General features: G+C 40.4%; 1 protein-coding gene across 2 annotated transcripts in view; it reads right to left on the minus strand.

The window, feature by feature from the left end:
• Nrip1 (nuclear receptor interacting protein 1) overlaps positions 1 to 20,211 on the minus strand; it is a 73,211-nt gene extending 53,000 nt beyond the window's left edge. Inside the window, exons 1-2 of one of the 2 annotated variants that reach the window (XM_013031044.1) lie at positions 20,128 to 20,211; positions 2,621 to 2,691 (exon numbers count right to left, since the gene is read on the minus strand). The gene's annotated coding sequence lies outside the window, so the exon portion shown is untranslated. The remainder of the gene's footprint in view (positions 1 to 2,620; positions 2,692 to 20,127) is intronic. The other variant, XM_013031045.1, reaches the window with a different exon arrangement.
• Between the last annotated feature and the right edge of the window lie 2,329 nt (positions 20,212 to 22,540).

Genomic DNA, 22,540 nt, shown 5'->3' on the forward strand with positions numbered 1-22,540 from the left:
CAATATTATTTTATTGTGTGCATTTATATACCCTTCCTTTATCTATTTCTATTCCAAGCTAGATGTCTACCAAAAAGGTGGTGGTATTGTTTTTTGTTTTGTTTTTTTTTGTCAGTTGTGGGACTTGAACTCTGGACCTGAGCGTTGTCCCTGAGTTCTTCAGCTCAAGGTGAGTGCTCTACCACCTGAGCCCCAGTTTTCTCATGGTTAACTGGAGGGAAGAGTCTCACAAGCTTTCCTGCCTGGGCTGGCGTTGAATCGTGATCCTCAGATCTCATCCTCCTGAGTAACAAGGATTACAGGTGTGAGCCACCAGTGCCAGGCTCAAAAGGTTTTTTAAAAGAAAAAAATGCAAGTCAGCAGAGCTATAAAGGTAGAGAGAGACACTAAGAAGGAAGCCAGGGTGCTCTGGTCTGAATATAAAGTATTCCTGAAAAGGGCTCCTCTGTGAGAGGCTTGGTCACAGTTATTAGGATGAGGGTATAACCTGTATCAATGGATTGCTCCACTGATGAGTTCCTAGGTGAATGGCTACTGGGAGCAAGGCCTGCTGGAGGATGTACGTCACTGGGGCTGTAGCGCTGAGGGTTGCATCGTTCTCTCCTTGTCTTTCTCTGTTACCTGGCCATCATGAGGTGAGTGGTTTCGCAAAAGCATATACTACTGCTACCATGATCTACTACTGCTTCTTCGTGGGCACAGACACAATGCAGCTGGCGAGTAAATAGACTGAAACCTATAAAACTGTGAGCTAAAAGAAATATTTCCTCCTGGCTAGTGGCACAGGAGCCAACTACTTTGGAGGTAGAGATGGGGGAGAATTGTAGTTTGAGGCCAGCCAGAAGAAAAAAACCCTCTCTCAACCAACAATCTGGGCAAAGAGTTTCAGAACTGTAATCTCAGTTTCTCGGGAGACAGGTAGAAGGATCATAAATGAGACCAGGCTATAGGCAAAAGTGAGATCCTACCTGAAAAATAGAATCTTACCTGAAAAATAGCAAAAGGGGCTGGGAGTATGACTCAAGAAGAGCAACTGTCTAGCAAGTGTGAGGCCCTGAGTTCAAACCCCACTACCAAAGGGAAATCTGCTGAAGTTGTTTTGTTACAGCAATGAACATGTATCTAGTGCACTTGGATACATATCAGTAGGAGTTTGTTTACCACAGACTTTATCCAAATCATCTTTGGGGTATGCTACAGTGAGTGTTTGTATCCCTCAGATTCATATACTGAAGCCTATTTATAGATGGTAGTGCACAGGAGTGGGTATTTAAGAAGTGATTAAGTCTTGAATGCATTGACATCATGAGAAGGAATTAATACCTTTACAAAAGAGGCTCAGGCACTTCCTACCCGTTTCTGCTCTGTGAAGTTACAGCAAGAAGATGGCCAACTATGAAGATGAGGGGCCTTCAGCAGACAAGGAGTCTGCTGGACTTCCAGCCTTCACAACTAAGAAATAAACTTGTTCTTTAAAAGCTACCCAATCTGCAGGGCGCCGGTGGCTCATGCCTATAATCCTAGCTACTCAGGAGGCTGAGATCTGAGGATCATGGTTCAAAGCCAGCCTGGGCAGGAAAGTCCATGAGACTCTTATCTCCAATAAACCACTAAAAAACTGGAAGTGGTGCTGTGGCTCAAGCGGTCTCGCCTTGAGCTGAAGAGCGCAGGGACAGGGCCCAGGCCCAGAGTTCAAGCCCCACAACCGACAAAAACAGAAATAACAACAACAAAAAAAGTACCCAATCTATGCCATTTTGTTATAGCTACCCACGTAAAATAAGGTACCAAAACAAAAACAAAAAAGAAAAAGCAGGTAAGTTTCTCAACTAATGATCTTTAACAGCCTTTCTTCCCATCAACATGTCACATATAACTAGGTCTACAAGCAGATCAATTACAAATCTACCTCAATGAAACAAAGGTGGAAATGCTATGAAGGAACTTAGCTGATGGAAGGAAGCTCAGAGGAAGAGCCAGGTGGCCTGGTGAAAAAAGGCTATGGGCCTTGCCAACAGGCTGACAGAAATACAGATGGCAGCTGATCCCTACATTGGAGGGGAGAGCTGTCACGGACAGGGGTGACTGAGATGCCTGCCTAAGCGTTCAGTAGATGTCACACTGTCTTACATAAACAGGAACTTTAAATATCTCATTTTCTAATCAAGGTATTCTTTAAATGAATGCTATACTTTCTAGTAGCAACCACTATACTTATACCTGACTTATACTGCTATACTCTAATAGCTACAACTTTTTAGTAAAGTAAATCTTTCAGATGATTAAAATGGATAGAATTAGTTTAATATAAATAAGAATTTGGGGCTGGGAAGGTAGCTCAGTGATAGAGCGCTTGCCTTGCATGCATGAGGCCCTGGGTTCGATTCCTAAGCACCACATAAGCAAAAAGCAAAAAAGCCGGAAGTGGCACTGTGGCTCAAGTGGTAGAGCGCTAGCTTTAAGCTGAAGAGCTGAGGGACAGCGCCCAGACCCAGAGTTCAGGCCCCACGAACAGACCCAAAAATAAATAAATAAATAAATAAGAATTTTTACTTTCCTATCATTGGAAAAACTTCATTTTGTGAGGGGAAATATAGAAAAGTAAGATAAAATACAATACCTTCTGTTTCTCCCAATGTAAAAATTATGCGCCCTGCAAAGAGTCCTGAAAGGTTTCAATCCAAACACTTCCTGAAAATTAAAAGAAATATGTGTTACTCTACGTGCATCTCAATACTCTAAGTTACTCTCAGTGCATTTCAGTAGTGTTTTAAAATGGGAATTTCACTGCTGACTAAAACACATCATCTCAAAAACTAGATAAAACGATGTTAAAACTGTAATTTCTCATACATGCTCCCCTAGAGTAGAACTGCCAATCACAGTTTACACTACAAAATTATTTACAAAACTTAAAAAAAGAAACTATTTACAAAAAAATGACACTATTTATCTGACTTTGCGCTAGCATACAAGTGTCATCTATTCTCAGGGATGTGAGAAGTTTAGTGCCAAGATAAAAAGGAATTTAGTTCGTGGATTTTTGGAGGACAATATTAGAATTATCTTACAACCATCATCGTAAAGACCCCATTCTTCTCCAGGATCAGAAAGAATGAAAAATATTAACCAATCTTATGACAGACAAACACACATGAACAAGTTTATATTTTCAGGCAAAAAAAAAAGAATGGATTAAAGTTTTTGTTTGTTTTTGGATCAGGTTGTGGGGCCTGAACTCTGGGCCTGGGCGCTGTCCCTCAGCTCTTCAGCTCAAGGCTAGCTCTCTCCCACTTGAGCCACAGCGCCACTTCCGGCTTTTTTCATTTTTGCTTATGTGGTGCTGAGGAATTGAACCAAGGGCCTCAGGCATGCAAGGCAAGCGCTCTACCACTGAGCCACCTGGATGAAAGTTTTTGGCCTTCAAGAGACAGAGACTTTTTTGTATCGTGATGACAATAGTGGAAACTTTTAAGTTGGTCAACATGCCAATGAGCAGTGAAGCTAGCAGGTATTAAGGAAGATAGGAAACCGACTCTCTGGTTCCATTACAGCAGGGTACCATGTGGAGCCGCCATTTACATCTGACTGACACAGCTAGCCTCCTCCATTTCTAGCCTATGCTCAATTCCCAAGAACACAGCTTTGACTAAAATTGAAACCATCTACATGAAATCTAGCCTTCCCAAACTAACTAGCTACTGTTCCCTATTACTTCATTTCATTCTCCTTGAAGCATATATAGAGACACCAAATTTCTTAGTGGGATGTTACCCCGAGCCAAGTATCAACCACTATTTTCTCAAGGTTGCTTTTCCTTATTGTTTTCCTCACTGTAGCTGATAAATTAATCACAAATCTTAAATAATACTAATACTTTGAAAGGAAAGGAAGTAGCTGTATGGGCCAACTACAACGAAAAGCACTTGTCTTTCTGCTGATTACTATATATTTCCACAGACATTCACTCAATTCTTCAATTCACTCCGTTTTTATGAGTAAAACTTCTAGTGCCTATGTTGATACAGTCCCAGCCCCCGACACTTGGTCAAATTATGCCATAGGTTCTCCATTTGCCCAGGTGATTTAAGGTTCTCAATTCCTGCTATTTAAAGTCCTGCAACATCTTGCACGGTAAAAGTACATGTATCAGCCACACCAAAACTACCAGAAGTAGCAAGCAATATTACCTACATGTATACATCAACTATAGCTAGAATTATACCTAAGTGGAAATGTCTTCAATATCTTAGAAACAGACAGCATCTCTTTAAAACAGCTTATAATCAGGGAGGAAAAACAAAACAGAAAAACCCTGAAAAAATTCTCCATGTGATAGGAGAAAGAAAGAAAAAAGGGAGGGGGAGGAATTAGGAGGGAGAGAGAAAGATAGTGTGTATTACCATTTTCTATTAGGACACCTCTTTTTCAGCAGCTAAATAAAAACATTACCAAATCATTTAGTGTAATAAAATTTAACCTTATATTGACCTTCCTCATAAAGCAAACAGACTCTATCCAATAAGGTTTCATCTGAACTATGTAAGATGATAAGCAATACCTTAATTGCCTTCATTTACATGACTTTGAAACTATTCTGGGCTGAAGTCATTGACTGCAAGGTCACAGAATACAAAAAAGCAGAATATATACAATTTACTGAGGAAGAGCAATCCTTTTCAAACAGTGTAGAAGCACCTTCTCTATATCTCATTAGGAATTACTAGCTGCTTAATGCAATCAACAAGTGTTGCCATCTCTTCTTGAAATAAATCACACACACATACATATACATGCATTGATTTTAAGTGCATATAATGTATTAAGAATATATATTTGAAAAAATGCACCACATATTATAGCTTTCTTATTAAAATTAATCTACCTAGAAACCAAAAATAACTCTGTACCCTACCAGCATGTAAAATTAAGACACAAATAGGACTATTCTTTTTTTCCTTTTTTTTTTTTTGGTAAGCATTTCATAAATCTAAAATCCAAGGCACAAAACAACAGTTTTAGGAAAATATTTGCAAACCAAGGATGTTAAGTATATTCAGAGTTGCTGATTTCATTATTTAAAACTTAATTCAGGTAATTTGTTCAGAGGTATATGCTGTATGTATTTCATACCAAATAATATTGAAGAAAACAAAATACAACAGACTGACAAAAATCAACTATCATCACTTATAGGGGACAATGTGTATTCTTCAAAAATAAATTTGAATATATCAAAAACAGTTAACTCTATTGAAAGGGTTACCTTTAATAAAATTCAAGCTAGATATCATTGGTATTTGAATTTACTAGAAAAGGGCACTAAAAGTATTTTTACAATGTTTACAATATTAGCACAATAAATAAAGGTATTTTTACAATGTTTACAATATTAACACAAATGTGGAGTCTCAAGTGGTAGTAATAGGTTTAAACATAATATCACCAGAACATTAATTTAAGAGGCTTCTGTTATCAAATGAGGTAAATCTCTCATATTTAATTTGCAACCCAAGCACTTTTATATAACTGAAGCCAATTTATTTAATTTAAAAATGACTTAGGGAAAGAGATGCAATGATATTAGAAACTTTATATTGCTGTACATTCTCTCCCTACAGAGAAGCACAAGGCTGTTCCATGAAACTATGAAACAATCCATCCAAATCACTGCAGCTTATCGTTCTGTACAAAGAACACAGGATGAATGCATGTTTATTTCAATATTCTTAAACTCTGATACCATGGTGTCACTTTGTCCTTTTAAAAAAGGAAATTATATCTCTCAACTTCTATCTATGAATTGAGCCACTCCACTCGGGATGGATGAGCTAAATTTTAAAATAAATGCATACATAGTTAACAAAATATTAACTACACGTAATATTAATATTAATAAAATATCAACTATTATTTATACGCAACTTGACCACATCTTTAGGTGTTTTGGTTTTCTTTCTGTAAGAAGCAACTCAAGATCAGATGAGCAACTTCATAACTATGCAAAAAGAAATTGCTAGTTCCCACTTCTTTGATAAGAGTATGTGAGGTCAGTCAGAAGCTGGGAACCATGTTAACCATGTTCTGTTCCTGTTTACTTATTTTTTTAATGAAATCTCAGATTGAAGATAATTCTCTGATACAGTATTTTGTTTCTCTCCAGAACTTCTTTCTCTGCTCACCCCAAAAGACTGATTTACTTTATGCTCTTAACAGATTGGATAGGAGGACAATATCTGAAATTCTACCCCATAAAACTTGCCTTGTGCAAAAGCCTATCTTTATAACCACAACTTAACCTCTGTATATCTTTAAATGAGCTACAATTTTGAATTGGAAATGGATTATATGAATGCCGTCACTCTCATAGTTTCCATGAAGAAAAAAGTTAAATTCGAGTTTTGGTTAAGATGCAATCCAATCTTGGGTGAATACAGCAAAACCCAGAAAAAAAAGTGCATATATTTATGCTTACATTGATAACAGTTTCACGTTCTCTAAATTATGATGTAGTGACAATTGAATGACCTTTATCACTGTCTCTTGGGGGCTAGCTCTTCTTTTTAGTATGCGACCATTTTAATTGCCACATGGTCATTTTCAAGAGGGCGAAGAGTTGGATCTCAAAACAATTTCCATTTAAGGTTCTTTTATACAGAAACTGCCATCATGACTGATACTTAAAATATCTGCTGTGTTGCAAGACTCATTAGCCAACTCTTAAGAGACAATGAAGGAGGCTGGTGCCTGTGGCTCATGCTTATAATCTTAGCCACTCAGGAGGCTGAGATGTGAAGACTGTAGTCTAAAATCAGCTGGGAAAGGAAAGTCTGTGAGACTCTTATCTGAAATTAGCAAAAATGCCTGACTGGAGGTATGGTTCAAGTAGTAGAGCACGAGTCATGAAGGAAAAAAAATAACGGAAAGCACAAGATTCTGAGTTCAAGTTCCCATACTCATTCACACACACACACACACACACACACACACACACAAAGGTATAACTCCTAAAGGTTACACTGCTCTGGCTTGCTTTTCTAACAAGCCTTACAATCTAAGCTTTTCACTAGCTCTTCTGCCCACTGCACTGATCAATGCTGCCATTCTCTCCTTTTGCCTGTATAGCATGCCATATCTCCAATGACCCATGAGTCTAATCAGCACCATTTTCGGGAGCTTCTCTTGTTTCTCCTCTGTGATTGCACCTGACTAACCACATAAAAGAATACAGAACTCTGTGTGTGTGTGTGTGTGTGTGTGTGTGTGTGTGTGTGTGTATACATGCACTGATGCATGTGCATACCTATCTTCATTTCCTGTTTTCTTTCCCTTTCACCAGGGTGTCAAAATAAACAAAGTGATCACTTTAATATATACATATATAAAGATATATATATATATATAAAAAGATATAAAAAATATAGGATCCAACTGCTTGAAGGTAACTTTAAAAAAAAAACTAGCAATTCTGTATGCAAAGTTAAATCCCGAATTGCCACTGCTGCTCAACTAACACAAAAGAACAATGTGACTTTGCACTGTAATGGACAGGTCAAAAACACTTCATAAAACTTGAAACACCTGTTATGGAATATGTTAATGCATAATTTAATCGAGGAAATATTTCTCTTCCTCCCTCACCTGTTCCCCCACCCATCCTGCATTCAACTCCATAAACTGCAGTTATCCCCCATTATAAAACAGTTGACGGTTAAAACAATGAGCCAACCAAGAAAGTACGATATTCTATAACTGACATTTACTGCCATTGGCCTTGGACTTCTAATCTTTACCAGACGGGCACACAAATCAATCCATCAGCTCATAAAGGTGTGCTTTTTTAACCTCTAAAACAGATGGGATTGGCCAGAAGTGTCTGGCATGTCAAACTGCTAATCACTGCTGCCCTTTGCACAAAATAACCCACTTAAGTTGAGGCATGGTTGCACTGTAACCGACATTAGTCTGTGGGAAACCCATTTAACTGTCACACACTCCTGCCACTCCTGCTCTCCCTTAATTAAGCCTAATGCCTTATTCTTTGACCTTTTGTTCTAGCCTATTAACCCTATCTAGTACAAGTTCAATTATGTTAAACTAAAAACTTTGCTGTAAAATATTAAATGTCAAGTTCAAAAATCATAAGAAACATCCTCCTAGCCTTAAGTTCTATGCACTCTGATATTCCATACATTCAAAAAATAAAACCTCATGTTTGTTCGAGGTAATTCTGACTCTCCGAGAGTTAAGAATTTCATTGCTATTCTAGCCCAACTCATCCATGCTCTGCCCCCAATTTTTTTCCACAAAACAAAGTCACAACCAGAAAATTTCAAATAAGGAACCATTTCAGAGTCTTTCCTCAGCAAATTGATGATGATGATGCTGATCATGATGATATATCTAATCAACAGTTTAACCACTCAGCACTCTAAGGATACTAGTATTCTCACCATAAATTGTCACTTCTCAAATCTTCCAGAACATATTAAAAAGACAAATCTAAATAAATAAATAATTTAATACAGTGTAGAAGCAATTTTTCCTTTCTCCTCTCACACGCCATGGTCACTAAGAATTGCTAAATCCTGCAACACTCAAAAATATGTAAGAATAATGTATTTATTTTTTCCTTTCTGCATGCTTCACTGAAGTACTAAATACAGCCAACAACTTAAGTGATCACAAGTATTGGACAAATTCACAGGTTTAAGGACAAGTACTTTTCACACTTCCATACTAAAGATGGCTGTTCACATAGCAATCCTAAAAAAACAAAACACTTCAAAATTCACAGTAAGTTTCTATAGCTTCACATGTATTCTCCACCAGCATAATCATCACAGATGTCTCAGTTCTATCACTCAGTGATATGTGCTACTATTTCCCCCCCATTCACTTCATTCAACTAGAGAAAATTCTACCACTCTCCCTATAACACACACTAAAAGATCAGTGACTTAAAATGTTAAACTCTACACTAAACATGAAAAACAATGGATAGTAAGTTAAAATTCTAGAAAGATTCTTCCGTGTGGATGGTCCAAAGGCCCATCTTTGTAAATTATTCTCAATATTAATGGCTATTGTCATTTTCTGCCTTGACAACCCTAAGGTGTACAAAGTTTAAGGAAAATTTCCATTAAATGAAACATGTATAGTAGAAGGGTGTTTAAAATGTAAAATATGCAGATAGGCAAGTGGTCAAAACAAAAGAAACATTTGCTTAGAGACATCCATTGCCAAGCATAGATAAAGTAAGTTCTGGTGAAAAACTTGGTCTTCCAAAAGCAGGAAACTAGGTTGAAGTTATTTTTAAAGCATCCATTAAAAACAATGCTATAAACACTTATCCAGGAAATGTCCTTTATTTAAGATTTGGAAATTAATTTCTCATGTAAAATTTCTGAGTCAACTTCAATTGAATTTTATTTTCTGCCTTTCATCAGCAACAATTAATAATTAAAGAGCACGATGACATCACAATATTACCCTATTTATTGGTTAATATTCTATTTTTAATAGTCAGAAAATCCTACATTTTTCTGGTTTTTATTGTCAAGATGATGTATAGAGGGGGTACAGTTACATAAGTAAGGTAAGAAGTACATTTCTTGTCAAACTTGTTGCCCCTTACCTCATTTTTCCCCTACTTTCCCTCCCCCAAATCCTACATTTTAAAACCTAACAAAAGGGTTTCATTTATTGCTTAATTCCTGTAACTTTATCAGGCTTTGGATTATCAGTCATCCTTGATAGCCTCTAACTTTTAAGGTTATTGAAGACAGGAATAATGGCAGGCAGGAAATTTTGAGATGATTTCATGTTACCAATCAGTCAAATCCAACATAATTCAATGTGTCAAGCAAGTGGGTCCTTTGACTACTAGAAGTGACCTAAGAATACTACCTAAAAGTCTTTGAAATAGGTTGCTTCACTCCCTTAACAAAGAAAAAGAAAAAAGAAATTAAATGTTGCCTCTAAAGTTTTGCTGAACATGTTTTCTAACATATTACAATGTCCATACTTTGAATACATTCAAGATTATAGCAAATTGTTTCAAGGGACAATGGCAGTGTCACCAACAGTTTCATTTTTCCTTTTCATAACAAATGAGGGTGGAAAGATGGTCATTTTTTAAGGCTACAGTGTTATTCTTGAAAGGGGGCTAAATCAAACAGACTAAAGAGATACAGAAGAACTATTATTTACACGTTACATATAATAAAGAGCTGTTCCCTATAAATATATAAAAGCTCCACCCCCTGACTTAAATGAGCTAGATTTTACCCTTCATAGGGATGGGAACAGCTCTAATCACCAGTGTTTCCAGAGAGCCTTGAAGATGGCCAGGCATAGAGGAATGGGCCATACAGCGATGAGTAAGCTCCTGGAGCTTACAGTCTACTGAGGAAACAGATACTGGCAAGTCTGATGGAGAGGCACACTACAGCGTGCACAGAGGAAAATACTGATTCAGGCTTGGGAACTGCAGTAAGCCTTTAAATACTCTTACCTACTGTCCCTCAAGCAATTTGCACGTGGCCACATAAAGAAGGGGTTATTGCTAGCTTTACTCTCTTCTTTCTCCCAAGAATTGTGATCATCTAGGATACAAAACACATTATCACTGCTTGTTTACACAATGTCCCTTCATTTATTACTTTCTATAATAGAAAGCAGGAATGGGGTCCATAACCTTTGCATTATGTGCTCAATTGAACCAAAGACCCAAACACCTCCACTGATAGTTGTAGGTTATAAATTAGACCAGTGTTCTGCTTATATCAGTCAAGTAGAAGTACCTGATGGTTCATCTACAAAAAGAAAGCTTCCCTATTGCTTACTTGTTTGCTTGCTTGTGTGGTTGCACACCCAGGTGTTATGGCTTGAATTTAGGGTCTGGGTGCTATGCCTGGGTTCTTTGTGCTCAAGGCAAGTGTTCTACCACTTGAGTACTACTTTGGCTTTCTGTAGTTACTGGAGGTAAGAGTCTCAGACTTTTCTTAACCAAGCTGGCTTCAAACTACCTCAGCCTCCTGGGTAGATAAGATAACAGGTGTGACCCACCAGTACCCAATCCCACCCCCCTGACACTGCATTTCAAACAGAACTTTAAATGCCTATGTATAAACAAAGCATGCTTTCATACTTCTCTCTTCAAAATTCTCAGCCTACAAAATTGTATTGAATTATAGAATTATCAAATGGACTCAAGACTGCTGAAGATTACAAGGATTTAAGGTACTAGATCCAAGGTAATGTATCGACCCTTTCACACTCTACTTCTCAGGACCCAGTATTGATCACAATAGATCCTGTCTTGGCCTTAGCTTGGGCTTTACTCTTAGATCCATTGACAAAGGTGGGTAACCTTCCTTCACACACGATTCCCAAACTTTTCTTCCTGAGACTGCCTAAACAAAAACAAATAAACCAATTGTGTCAATAAGCCAAGACTGACTTCTCTCACTCTGGGTCAACCTAATTGCCATCTAAATGACTTTCAACTTATTTAAATGATGATGTGTTAGAAATTTTACACTAATAAAAGAGAAACCATTGGAAGATAAAGTATTAATTTACCAAGTTTTAGCACATGGATTCCTAGTCAATTAAAGAAAATGGGCTAGGAATTTGCCAAATTATGGGACATCTGAAAGGAAGCCAAAAAAGAAAAAAGAGGATCAACAAAAGAAAACGGTACATATGTGCTGAGTGTTCTTTAGCTTTTAGCACTATTTGATTTATAAACTCCACCGTGTGTCCTCTCATAGAAAGGATGCCTCTATAAACTGTTTGCTTAATAATGGAGAAGGTAGGAACGATGCTTCTAAGAGAAGAGTGCTGAAGTTCATAGCATCCATACCGTTTGGTCACAGTCTTCTATGAAATGATTTCAATGTGTTAAAGTCCAGGCAAAAGAAATTCAACATTGAAAAAAAAATGTTTTAAATAAAACATAACACTGATCCCTAGCAGTCAAGTATTGCCAGGCGATGTGAAAAATTTTTTTTCAGAACTACAGCCAGACAATGCCTTGGGTTTTGCTTGAATAACACCAAATATGCAGCCATTGGGAATGAACTGGATAGCGAATTAAAGACTTATTTCAATCCCATGTTTGGCATCAGCTACACTCCGTCTATTTCAACCAGCTTTTTTCTTTTCCACAAAGTGGCATGGATGGTTTAGAGAAATAATACAAATATATATATCTAAAGCTGAAGAAAAATATTTCTCCCAGGTACCTCACATTAACTGTTTCTCTCTTTGTTGGCCAAAATACAGTCTTCTCATAAAAAAAATAGAAACAAAGCATTCCTTTCAGCTTTATATGAAATCTTTGTTTTCCCAACATTTACTCAGCAATTCCAAATCCAGAGCACGCTAGAAAATATTACAAATACATGCCTTATTACTCATCCTATGTCTCTATTATAGTTTCCATTTGTACCTTTCAATGTATAGAGAACCACTCAGCTAGAGTGGTTTGGGGTTCAAAATTCCATAAATTTTAAATGAGGAAAGCAAAAAGAGGTAAAGAGGTTTGGAACTCCATTTCTCATGGACTCAACACTAAATACACATACCTGGTATATACTAAAAACTACAGAGCTTGCCACAAACCTACCTAACTCAGACCTCTTCTTCTTCCAAGGTTCTAGTCCCACAATGAAACCAACCATCTATCTCTCTACTTCTGAACAATTCACAACTTCTGGTTTGTATTACAGCGAGTATCAACCTTGCACCATCTTTAACACAATTGTTGTGGGGGAAGCCAGGATAATAAGAAAGGGAAAAAAAAATTACTGTAAGAACCTTCGTAGTCAAGGGTTGTTACTTTTCAGCCAGGAAAAACTATGGCTCTGAATTTGTTACAACTGCTCCTTGAAGTGGACAAACATAATTAGCCTTGGGAACACTGAGATTAAGACCATGACAAGCTATTTTAATGAATTATATCAAGAAACACCGTTGCTTTCACTGCCTCAAAGAGCACTGCAGTAATTCTGTGGCACACTTCAGCAGAGCTAGCCCAGGAGGGCAAGGTGCCACTGCCCTTGGGTATCCAGGTTCTCTTTTCTCTCACACACGTGGTACAGGTGGCAGCACAGCTCAGAGAGAACTAAGTACATCAATTGACAGCCATGCGCCTTCCCAGGCTGGGTAATTTGTACATGCTGCCTGAGTTTCATTGTCACATATTAGGTAGGGAGCATGATTGCCTGAAAATCTGCTGGTGACTGATTTTCTTCTCAAAAGATGGCACATTCTCACGAAAAACCAAATTATCAATGAAATTAGCTGTAGGGCCTCAGGCAAGTTACTGACACCTCTCACATTTCTTTATCTATACACCAGAGAAAATAGCATATGTATTTCAGGGAGGTTGTAGGCAATAATTGAGAAAATGTATATAAAGGAGCTATTACAATGGCAGGCACAAAACACTTGCCCTCAAAACAATAGTTCTCTTCCTTTTCGGGCTCCTCCCCCACAAGCTAAAAAAAAAATTGTCCAAGCATTTGGACAACTTTCTATTCCATGTTTCTTACTTTTAAAAACCATATGCTTAAAACCATAGCATATATTGACATAGAGTCCAAACTTCAGAATCTACTCATGCTATATTGTCCATGGAGATAAAAAGAACCTATTATTTTTTGTACCATTTGTCGAGTTAATAGAAGAACCTAAAAAATAAAAATGGATTAAGAGAATTTTTAAAATTTTATTCAAAAATCAAACCTGTATGACCCATTGTGTAAATAATGCCTTCAGGGCAAAAATGGCAAAGGCTATTAACTCATATGTGAACGCTGCTTTCCCATTTCCCGTTTGGGGTATTTCACACACCTCCAAATACTTTTTCTTGATTCTCTTAACCTTTTGTCCTGCTTCTTCCCCATTATACATCTACTTCTTCATTACAGATTATTAGAAATTCTAAATTAAGGCGCCAAACCATTTAAGAAAGGGTTCTTTGCACAAACCAATTACCATCCCTTGTACATTTCTCCTTTGAGACATTCTTTAAGAGAAAAATAATATTTTATTCTGAACTTCTAATTCTCAGATGTGTGTTGTTACATGCCAGGTTCTTATCCACATTGTAAGCACTATAAGACTGCATATCAACATAACCCCCTCTCTCCTCTCTCACTAATAAATGACCGTTTAACATTTAATACAGTAACATATTTAACATGTTCATACATTACATATAGACAAGCTCCACAATTGAAAGTTCATAAATGTAAGTAGTTAGCTTAGTCTCTGCGTGTGACTTAACTAGCAGCCCTTTATCTAGTACTCTCACTTAGCTGGTAAACAAGACAAATAAAATAATCAAAGCAGACTACTAACACAAGCTCCAAACTCCACTGAGTTGCCCTCAATAGCTTGCAGGAGCTGAAAATTACAGTTTTGAAAACAAGCAGTGGCCTTGACTATCATTTACCAGGTGGCTGAGAAATGACTTGTTTAATTAGAAGGCTCAGAGTGAGAGACTCCTTTCCAGCAAAGCTCTGAATAAACACCTACATCAGGTCAATCAGAGTTGTCCTGTCCCCGTGGTATCTTAAGCTGATGACTCAAATTCCTCTCAAGGCTTCAAGTTTAATATTTCTTGAAACCCTGGGCTTAGTCACAGAGAATTCAGGGCAAATAAGGCTTTCTTCCTTTCATTGCAAAGATTTTTTTTACTAAACAACACAAAGTTAAAGAGGCAAGATGGATTTTAACTTAGAGCTTTTATTCCCTGAGGTGGAAGAAGTTAAAAATTTTCTAGGGAGATGGAACCATGATAGTTTATAATTTCAAACACAACTAATAACTCTGCCAGAGACAACTTTATTTCCAAGTTGAACAAAACCCTTTTACCTCAGCCCTAGAAACTGAAAGTGAAGGAGGAAAGGAGGAAAGAAAGAACCAGTGAATAATGAGTAGATATTACAATCACCTGTCTAGCTTAAATTTCAACATATGATGGTGCTTTTTAAAATTATTTAAAAATAAGGTGGCTCAGTGGTAGAGTGCTTGCCTCGCATGCATGAGACCCTGGGTTTGATTCCTCAGCACCACATAAGCAGAAATACCTGGAAGTGGTGCTGTGGCTCACGTGGTAGAGCACTAGCCTTGAGCTGAAGAGCTGAGGGACAGCGCCCAGGCCCAGAGTTCAGGCCCTTTTTTCCTCCACATGTTTGAACTGCCAAATTTCTAAGTTCTTCAAAATTGTTTTTTGTTGTTTTTTTTTAACAATTCTTTCAAGAGGTTTAGCTAACTATCTCCAGCATAATTCAAAGGATAAATTTCAACAAGTTCCTAATACAGTGGTAAAACTATCCCACTTTCAATTATATTACTGTTCTCTGCTTTATGAATTTAAGGAAAACTAGAGTATGTTTCTGGTGCAATGATTTTCTATAATATCACCAATTTTGTAATGTTTTATTCATTATATTTGCAGAAAAGTGTGGGGATCAATGCATTTGGTGTAACAGTCACACGTTAGTATACTATCCTACTCAGAATCTATATTCATTACGGAAACCTGTAACTACCTTTGCTACCTGTAGCAAAACCTGAGGTGATTTCTGTTGTAAATTGGCTCTAATCTTCACAATGCTGCACATTCAAGATCTATCCAATTGAACATTAAATTTCAAAGAAAGAAAAAACAGGCAGTTATTTAACAGCTTGCAAGGAAATTCTGGTAGGACTTCAGTTCTCTTTGGTCTCAATTTCTCCTCGCCTTTAACAATAAGAAAACACTCTTCTATATTTGCATCAAGTCTATCAAAGATCCTATAAAAGATTTCTTCAGTTCACCACCCAAACCCCATCAAGGAACTCATTTTCCTTGTTTGACAAGGATCCATGTGAAACTCCAGATCTTTAAAGAATAAAGAAGAGACTTAATGTTCATTCGTTTCACCAAAGCAAAGGATGACTCCTGGTATCATGCTAGTCCCTAATTTTGACCATTTACTTTAGATATACTTAAGACATATTCAAAAGCAAAGAGTGCATATGCACAAATGAGGAACTTGTCATTTTTCTCTGCCTCAGACAACCACTATTTATTTATATAATATTGCTGGCCTCATAAAAGGGAATCCATTACCATCAGCAATTCATGTCTCTGCTTCAGCATCAGATGCAAACAGGATACGGAAACAAGATCTCTCTCCTCCATTTACTTTTTGTTCATTCCACCCCCTGGATAAAATCCTCAGCTCCATTCCATTGGCTTGCTTCACCATCTGACACTCCTAGCTTTTACCTTCTCAAGCCTTAGTGACCATCCTGGTGTTAGATTTCTGATTGTTGTTTTATCTAAATACTACTGAATGAGTTTGCTCATCCCATATCCCCACAATCCTCAAAAAAAAATACTACTTAAGAAAATAAATCTTATTTAACAGATCCAAATATCCACACCCTGCAAATAACCCAGCCTTAGCCTGCTGAAAATGTTTGACTTTTCAAAAGTAATTAATATTTTTTAAATAATTGTTTTGCTAGGTGGAAGACCTGAGCATACAGAGTTTCAAGACAGCAAATGCTTTTTCCTCAGTTATTATCCATGTAAAAAGTAAGGCATTAATTTAAAAAGTAAAATCCATACCTGGTTGATATCAGTAACCTAGGTGACTGGAAAAAAATAAAAGAATAAATAAAAGAAACTTGACCTGACCTCCACAGATAAAATTTGAGAAGCTACAAATTTAAGGCAGGGAAAAGAAGAAAATACCAAAACTTGTAGAATCTCTTTTATGCCAGAGAAGATAGGAGGGAGAGCAAAATGGACAGGAGGAATGAGTGTAGAAAGAGAAAAATAAACCTCCATTAACCCATACTTTAAAAACTTAAGTCAGGCAATCAAAACTTTGAACAGTCCATCTGATCCTTATCACAATGTAAAGTGAACTAAGTTATTAAGAATTATATTTTGTAAACGTTTTAATCAGAATTGCCTTTTTAACATTATACACTAAATACTACTGCTTTTCTGGACCTCTTAAAAAGAAGTGCTTAACAATCTTTATCTTTTAAAAACAAATGGAAGACTTTATTCCTTTAACCTCATGTGTCCTAGTCACTCTGATTTAAAATTACTTCTACATCACAGTTTTCTAAGTGCCGGTTTGCAAAGGAATCTGTGCAATTAATAATAGCCTTCCCTCAGTCTCCTCTTTCTAAAAAGCTGAGGATGGCATATCTCCTTATCTTCCTATTTGTTCCATTAGATTGACATATTTTGCCTCATCTGTCACCTCCCATAAAACTCTGCTTTCAGATATGAGTTAATTCATTTTTAGTTGTCCTCAATGTTCTAAAATAGTGATGTTTGACAGAATTAATACAGTGCTCCAGTTCTTTCTGTTCAACTGATATTTAATTAAAGATCTTGGAGGCCATCTTTCTCTAGGGCTACACCATTTAAAGGTGAAACAACACTTCCTCCTTGGACAATGTAGTAAGCCACATGGCAGCAAATCTGCCTCCCTTAAGTCTCCAGTAACAGGCTGCTTTACTACATATAAAGTATGAACAAAATGGATTATCACTTTATTTCACATTGATTGACCTGACTCCCATCTCTGAACCACAACTCTACTATTGCCTACATTCTCCTTAACCTTTTAAGTTCCAGAATTTCTATAACTGTCAGGGCCTCATTGTTTCAGCATGGTTTTTGCTCCTGCTGGATTTCAAAAGGATCTAATGGCGCTTTATTTGTAAGGTTTATTGAACATCTGATATCACAGACAATCTACCTTGGAGTACAAACCGAAAATTCCCTCTTTTAAATTCTTTTAAAGTAATATCTTTTGGAGACTAGCCCACTTGACTTGGTATGTCATAATAATTTTCTATTCAAAAGGTGGCACAGATAATTTAAATTGGCAGTTGCTATTTATTACATAAATAATTGTTCTCTTGGATGGCCTTTGGAAAGCTTGCAATACTTAATCTTTTTTTTTTTTTTTTACTATACTGGAACCATAAGAAGCATGTCAATTTAAGCAAACTTCTGGAGCAATAAACTAACAAACAGACTCTAGGTGGTGGTATAGGTTATTTTTTATCACACTGTTTTGCTCTTAAAACTCCAAGAGTCAGAAGGGCCTTCACCTCCTATACACACATTTTTTTTTCTTTTACTTTGAGTTTACAATACTTCAGGGTATTTAAATTAGGAAAGATCTGAATTTTATCGTTTGAAGCTGCAGATAAGACTTGATTCTAAGTTAAGTCTTCTTATACACACTCAACTGATTTTCAACTACTTCCAAGGCTTTAATAAGTAAAACTCAATGTGTAAACCCCCTCCCCCGCCTTTTTATTTTTAAAATAACATCTTTCCTTCCTAGGGGATTTTTAAAAGTAAGTTTGGAAAGAACTCTTTCCACACCAGTATGAAAAGCCTAGAGGAGTGCTTGCTCCCCTGACTGACTCCTTCCTTTGTCTCTAGGAAATCTGTCCAGGCAGAGAAAGTTACTAATGGTGATGGAGCCACTGTTCCATGAAGAGTCAAATCCTATCCTGGGAAAAAGCAGAGCAACTCACTTGGAAGTTGAAACACATTTCAACATACTGCAGACAGCAACCTACACTTAGGGGCCAGGCAGATGAAGCACCATTTGTTTAAAAAGTCAACTGATTTCACTGTCTCTTCAACAAAGGTACCAAACTGATGATTAAACATTGGATAATCACATCTGGAAGTTACCACCCACTTGCTAAGCCTATGATTCACTAATAAGCAGGTTCCATGCAATTCATAACTTTAAAGAATGAATTACTTAAACCCTTTGCTTCACAAATTCCCGAGAGACAAAAAAAAGAATATTCGTCACGTGTGTATAGGTAACCTAAATGTATTTTACTTTGGCCATCAACATCCTTTGGCCATCTCGGATCCTCTAATAGTTTATTCCCTCACAGTATCACACTTAATCCACTTACATTGCCAGAGACAAACTCTAACTCACTTGAAAGTTCCTGCACCTAGAAACACCTCAACTTTTCCCGAAATAAAATGTCCTAAAGAATATTAAAAAAAAATAACCTATCATTCTGCTCTTCTTCAGAATCGGATGATATTACTATCCTGGTAACAGCGAGGAAGAACTCCTAGAATGCTTCTGAGATCAACATGTGTCACAGACTCCCAGTGTGTCCGCCTCAACAACACAGTCGATCCCTTTGTTCTTTTAGCCCGGAACACCAACTCCTGATGAAAATCTGGACACTACTTTGGGGAGGGTGGTAGGGTCTGCACGAGATAATCCGCAGAAACCCTTCCTAAACTAACAATGCTCAGTCGCAGGAGTGGGCAGGATACAGTGTGAAGTGGGCAATGCAGCCTGCCAGGACTACGGGGGAGTCTGATTCCTTGTCCCAAGGGGTAAAACGACGAACAGGCCTAGGGGTCCCAAGGGCCTGGGGGTCCCAGGGACCTGGCCTTCAAGAGGCCAGAAGCCCGGGCGAGCACTGGGCCTGGCCTGGGACTGAGAACGGACTCTTCCCCATACACTCTTCCAGGCCGGGAATCGAGCGAGCCCGGGGCAGGGAGTCGCCAGGGCGGAAGGCGGGGAAGCGGTGCCCAGCGCCACCCGGGACGCGGCTGGGTAGCACCGGACTCGCAGCGCCCGGGAGGCCGGCGGGACACGGGGCGGAGAGGACCCCAGCCCCGCGCCTGAGCCACGCGCGTGGGTCCCCGCTTAGGGAGCGCACGGCGGCCACCCCTCGGCCCAGGACTGGGCACAGAAAGAAGAACGGACGGACGGACGGACGTGCGAACCCCACGGAGCTGTAACTCCACAACTTGCCAGCTCCGCCGCCCGGGCCGCCCCCCCTTCCTGCTCCCCGAGTTCCGGAAGGAGCTTCGGAAGCCGGGGCGAGTAGCACGATTCTCCCCCGCAAGCCGTCCGTGCCCGCGGCCGTGTCCCCGCCGCCGCCTGCAATCGCCGCCGCGTCCGGGCCGCGCAGGGCCGCCCCGACGCCCCCGCGGCCCAAACGGCCGCCGCCGCGGGCAGCGCTCCCGGGTCGTTTCCGGCGCCGCCGCAGGCTGCTGCTCCTAGCTTCCCCGGGGCCGCGATTACCACTCACCCGGGGCCGCCGGACTCCCAGTATTTCCGGATCCATCAGGCTCGCTCCGCATAGGCGCCTTCGCCGCCCCGTCCCGTCCTTCCCGGCCGCCCCAGCTGCTGGTCGCCCCCCGAGCCGCCGCGCCGCCGTGCGCGCAGCGGAGGAACCGCGAGGTCCCCCGGCGGGTGCGCGCGGCTGGGTCGAGCCTCCGCCTGGGCCGCCTCCGCCTCGGCCGCCGCCGCCTTCCTTCCCCGCCGCCGCCGCCGCCGCCGCCTCCCGAGTTCGGGGCTCTGCTGCAATGTCTGCGAGGCTGACTTTGAGCGCCTCGCTCGCCGCCCGCCCGCCCGCGGCCGCGCTCCTCCCTCCGCCCGCGACTCCGCCGCGGCCCAGTCCCTCCCCTCGCCGCCCCACGCCATTCAGCTCCTCAGCCAAGTTTCTTAACCCTTTTCCTCCCCTCCTCCCATTGTCACCCCGGCGGGGGGGGCGGGGAGCGCTCGGGTCCCGCCGCTCGCTCGGGAGGAGGAACCCCGCTGTGTGTTTGGTCGGGGTGCTACGATCTTATTTTTCTTTTATTGTCCCCTATCCCCGCCATCCAGGTGGCCTGGCCTGGAACCCTCAGGGCCCGGGAAATGGGGTGGGAGTGGGGGGTAGCAGCCGGCAAACGTGGGTGCTCGGGGCTCCCGAGGGAAGGGGGGGTCCCCCTTGATTCCCCGCCTGGACAGATCCTCCCCCAGGGGAGGGGACAGGCGACATTGCTAGTACCCCGGCCTAAAGGCTTACCGGCGGGAGGGGGTGTGTGTCACAGTACGGGAATCGGGGTGTCCTGACCTCCCCAGGAACCCCGGCCCGGATGCTGGCGCCTTAAATGTGTCCCTCCTCCCATTCCAGCCCTCCCCGCGCGCGCGCACACGCGCACACACACACACACACACACACACACACACACACACACACGCACGCACACACCACCACGCGTTTTCTTGGCTTCTGTTTCAGCCACCCTCAATTTCCACCTTGTAATCTTGTGTCCTGCCTGTCATCTGGGGGTGGTTGGGAGGAAACAGGGGTACCCCTATAACTCTAGGTCACTCTGGACACCCCCCCTCCGCTCCTCCCCTCCCCCTTCATGTCTAACTGCGGGTAATAAAGGTTCAGAGACTCCCGGGAAGGAAAGCTGAGGAGTGAGGGGACCCCCCCCCTTCACCCGGCTCTGCCGCTCCTCACTCTCGCTCCCCGGAGGGAGGGAGGGACCCCGGGAGCTGGGTTTAATCTCCAGCTGCTTTGTCACTGCCAAATCTCCAGGCCAATCTCTACCCTGCCCGGGTGCCCAAGACAAGGCACCCGGAGCCGGGTGGCGACTTCTTCTTGGGCAGCTCTCCTGGGCCCCGTCTCCGAATAAATAACAATTACATCACGAGGGCCGGGGAGGCAGCGCCGTGACACCCGCCTGCTTCTCCTGCAGCTGAGGCTGGCTGAACCCGCCTCTACATGGTGGGTGGGGGAAGGGTGGGGAGAAAAGGGGTACAGATTGGTGAAGCGAGAAAGTAGGAGGAGAGAGTCACACGAAACCATAACCCCCACCCCGCTTCTTGTAGGATGCTGCTTTAAAAAAATCATCATATTCTCCAGGCTCCCCAAATATGCAACTAGAACCATGAACGCCCCCCAACACCTCCCCAGATGTCAGCTTGCTTTCTGACTTTTGCATCTAGCATTTGGTAACTCGCCATGAAAAAGAATTTTTTTAAAAAAAATATTGTTTTTAAAGTGCCAGGGGAAATGAGAGCTTGTTGTTGCTGAAATTGTTTCAGCTTGACAGAGAAACGCTGAAGTGTAGAGCTGAGGCTCTGAAATGGCAAGCCTGTGTGAAAACATTTACTAGATAGAGGAGTGCACGAAGCTCTCTCTCTCGTCGTCGGTAGGTTTTCATATCCTAACGAATTGGATAACATTTCGAAACAAAAGTTGTTAGTGTACTTCAAAGCAAAGCAAAACATCCGACTCCTAAAACTGTATTCTGTGCATGTTATGTAATCACTGTGTTGTGCATTCAAAATTTAACCTTTAAAAAAAATGAATGAATTCTGGAATACCTTCTCAATCTGGGAAGTGAAAGCAGTTTTTCAAATTAGTTCTTCATAAATCTAGTTCCTAGCACAGGGCTGGATAAAGATTAGCAACGTTTTACTCAATGGCAATGGTGCATTTTAAAACGTTTATCCTGCATCACCATAGTTATTCAACTATGGAATCCATTGCCACGTAATATAGTGTAGACCTCATATATTAAATAACATATGTCTATATGCTACAGTTCAAACTCTGCTAAAGGAAAGTTAGTAAAGATTATTTTTCTATGGTGTATCCTTTATCCAGAATTGATACAGAGTAAATCAATAAATAATAATCAGCAGCATCAGAGCTTAACCCTCTA

The sequence above is a fragment of the Dipodomys ordii genome, unplaced genomic scaffold (assembly GCF_000151885.1).
Source record: "Dipodomys ordii isolate 6190 unplaced genomic scaffold, Dord_2.0 Scaffold136, whole genome shotgun sequence".
NCBI classification, from domain to species: domain Eukaryota; kingdom Metazoa; phylum Chordata; class Mammalia; order Rodentia; family Heteromyidae; genus Dipodomys; species Dipodomys ordii.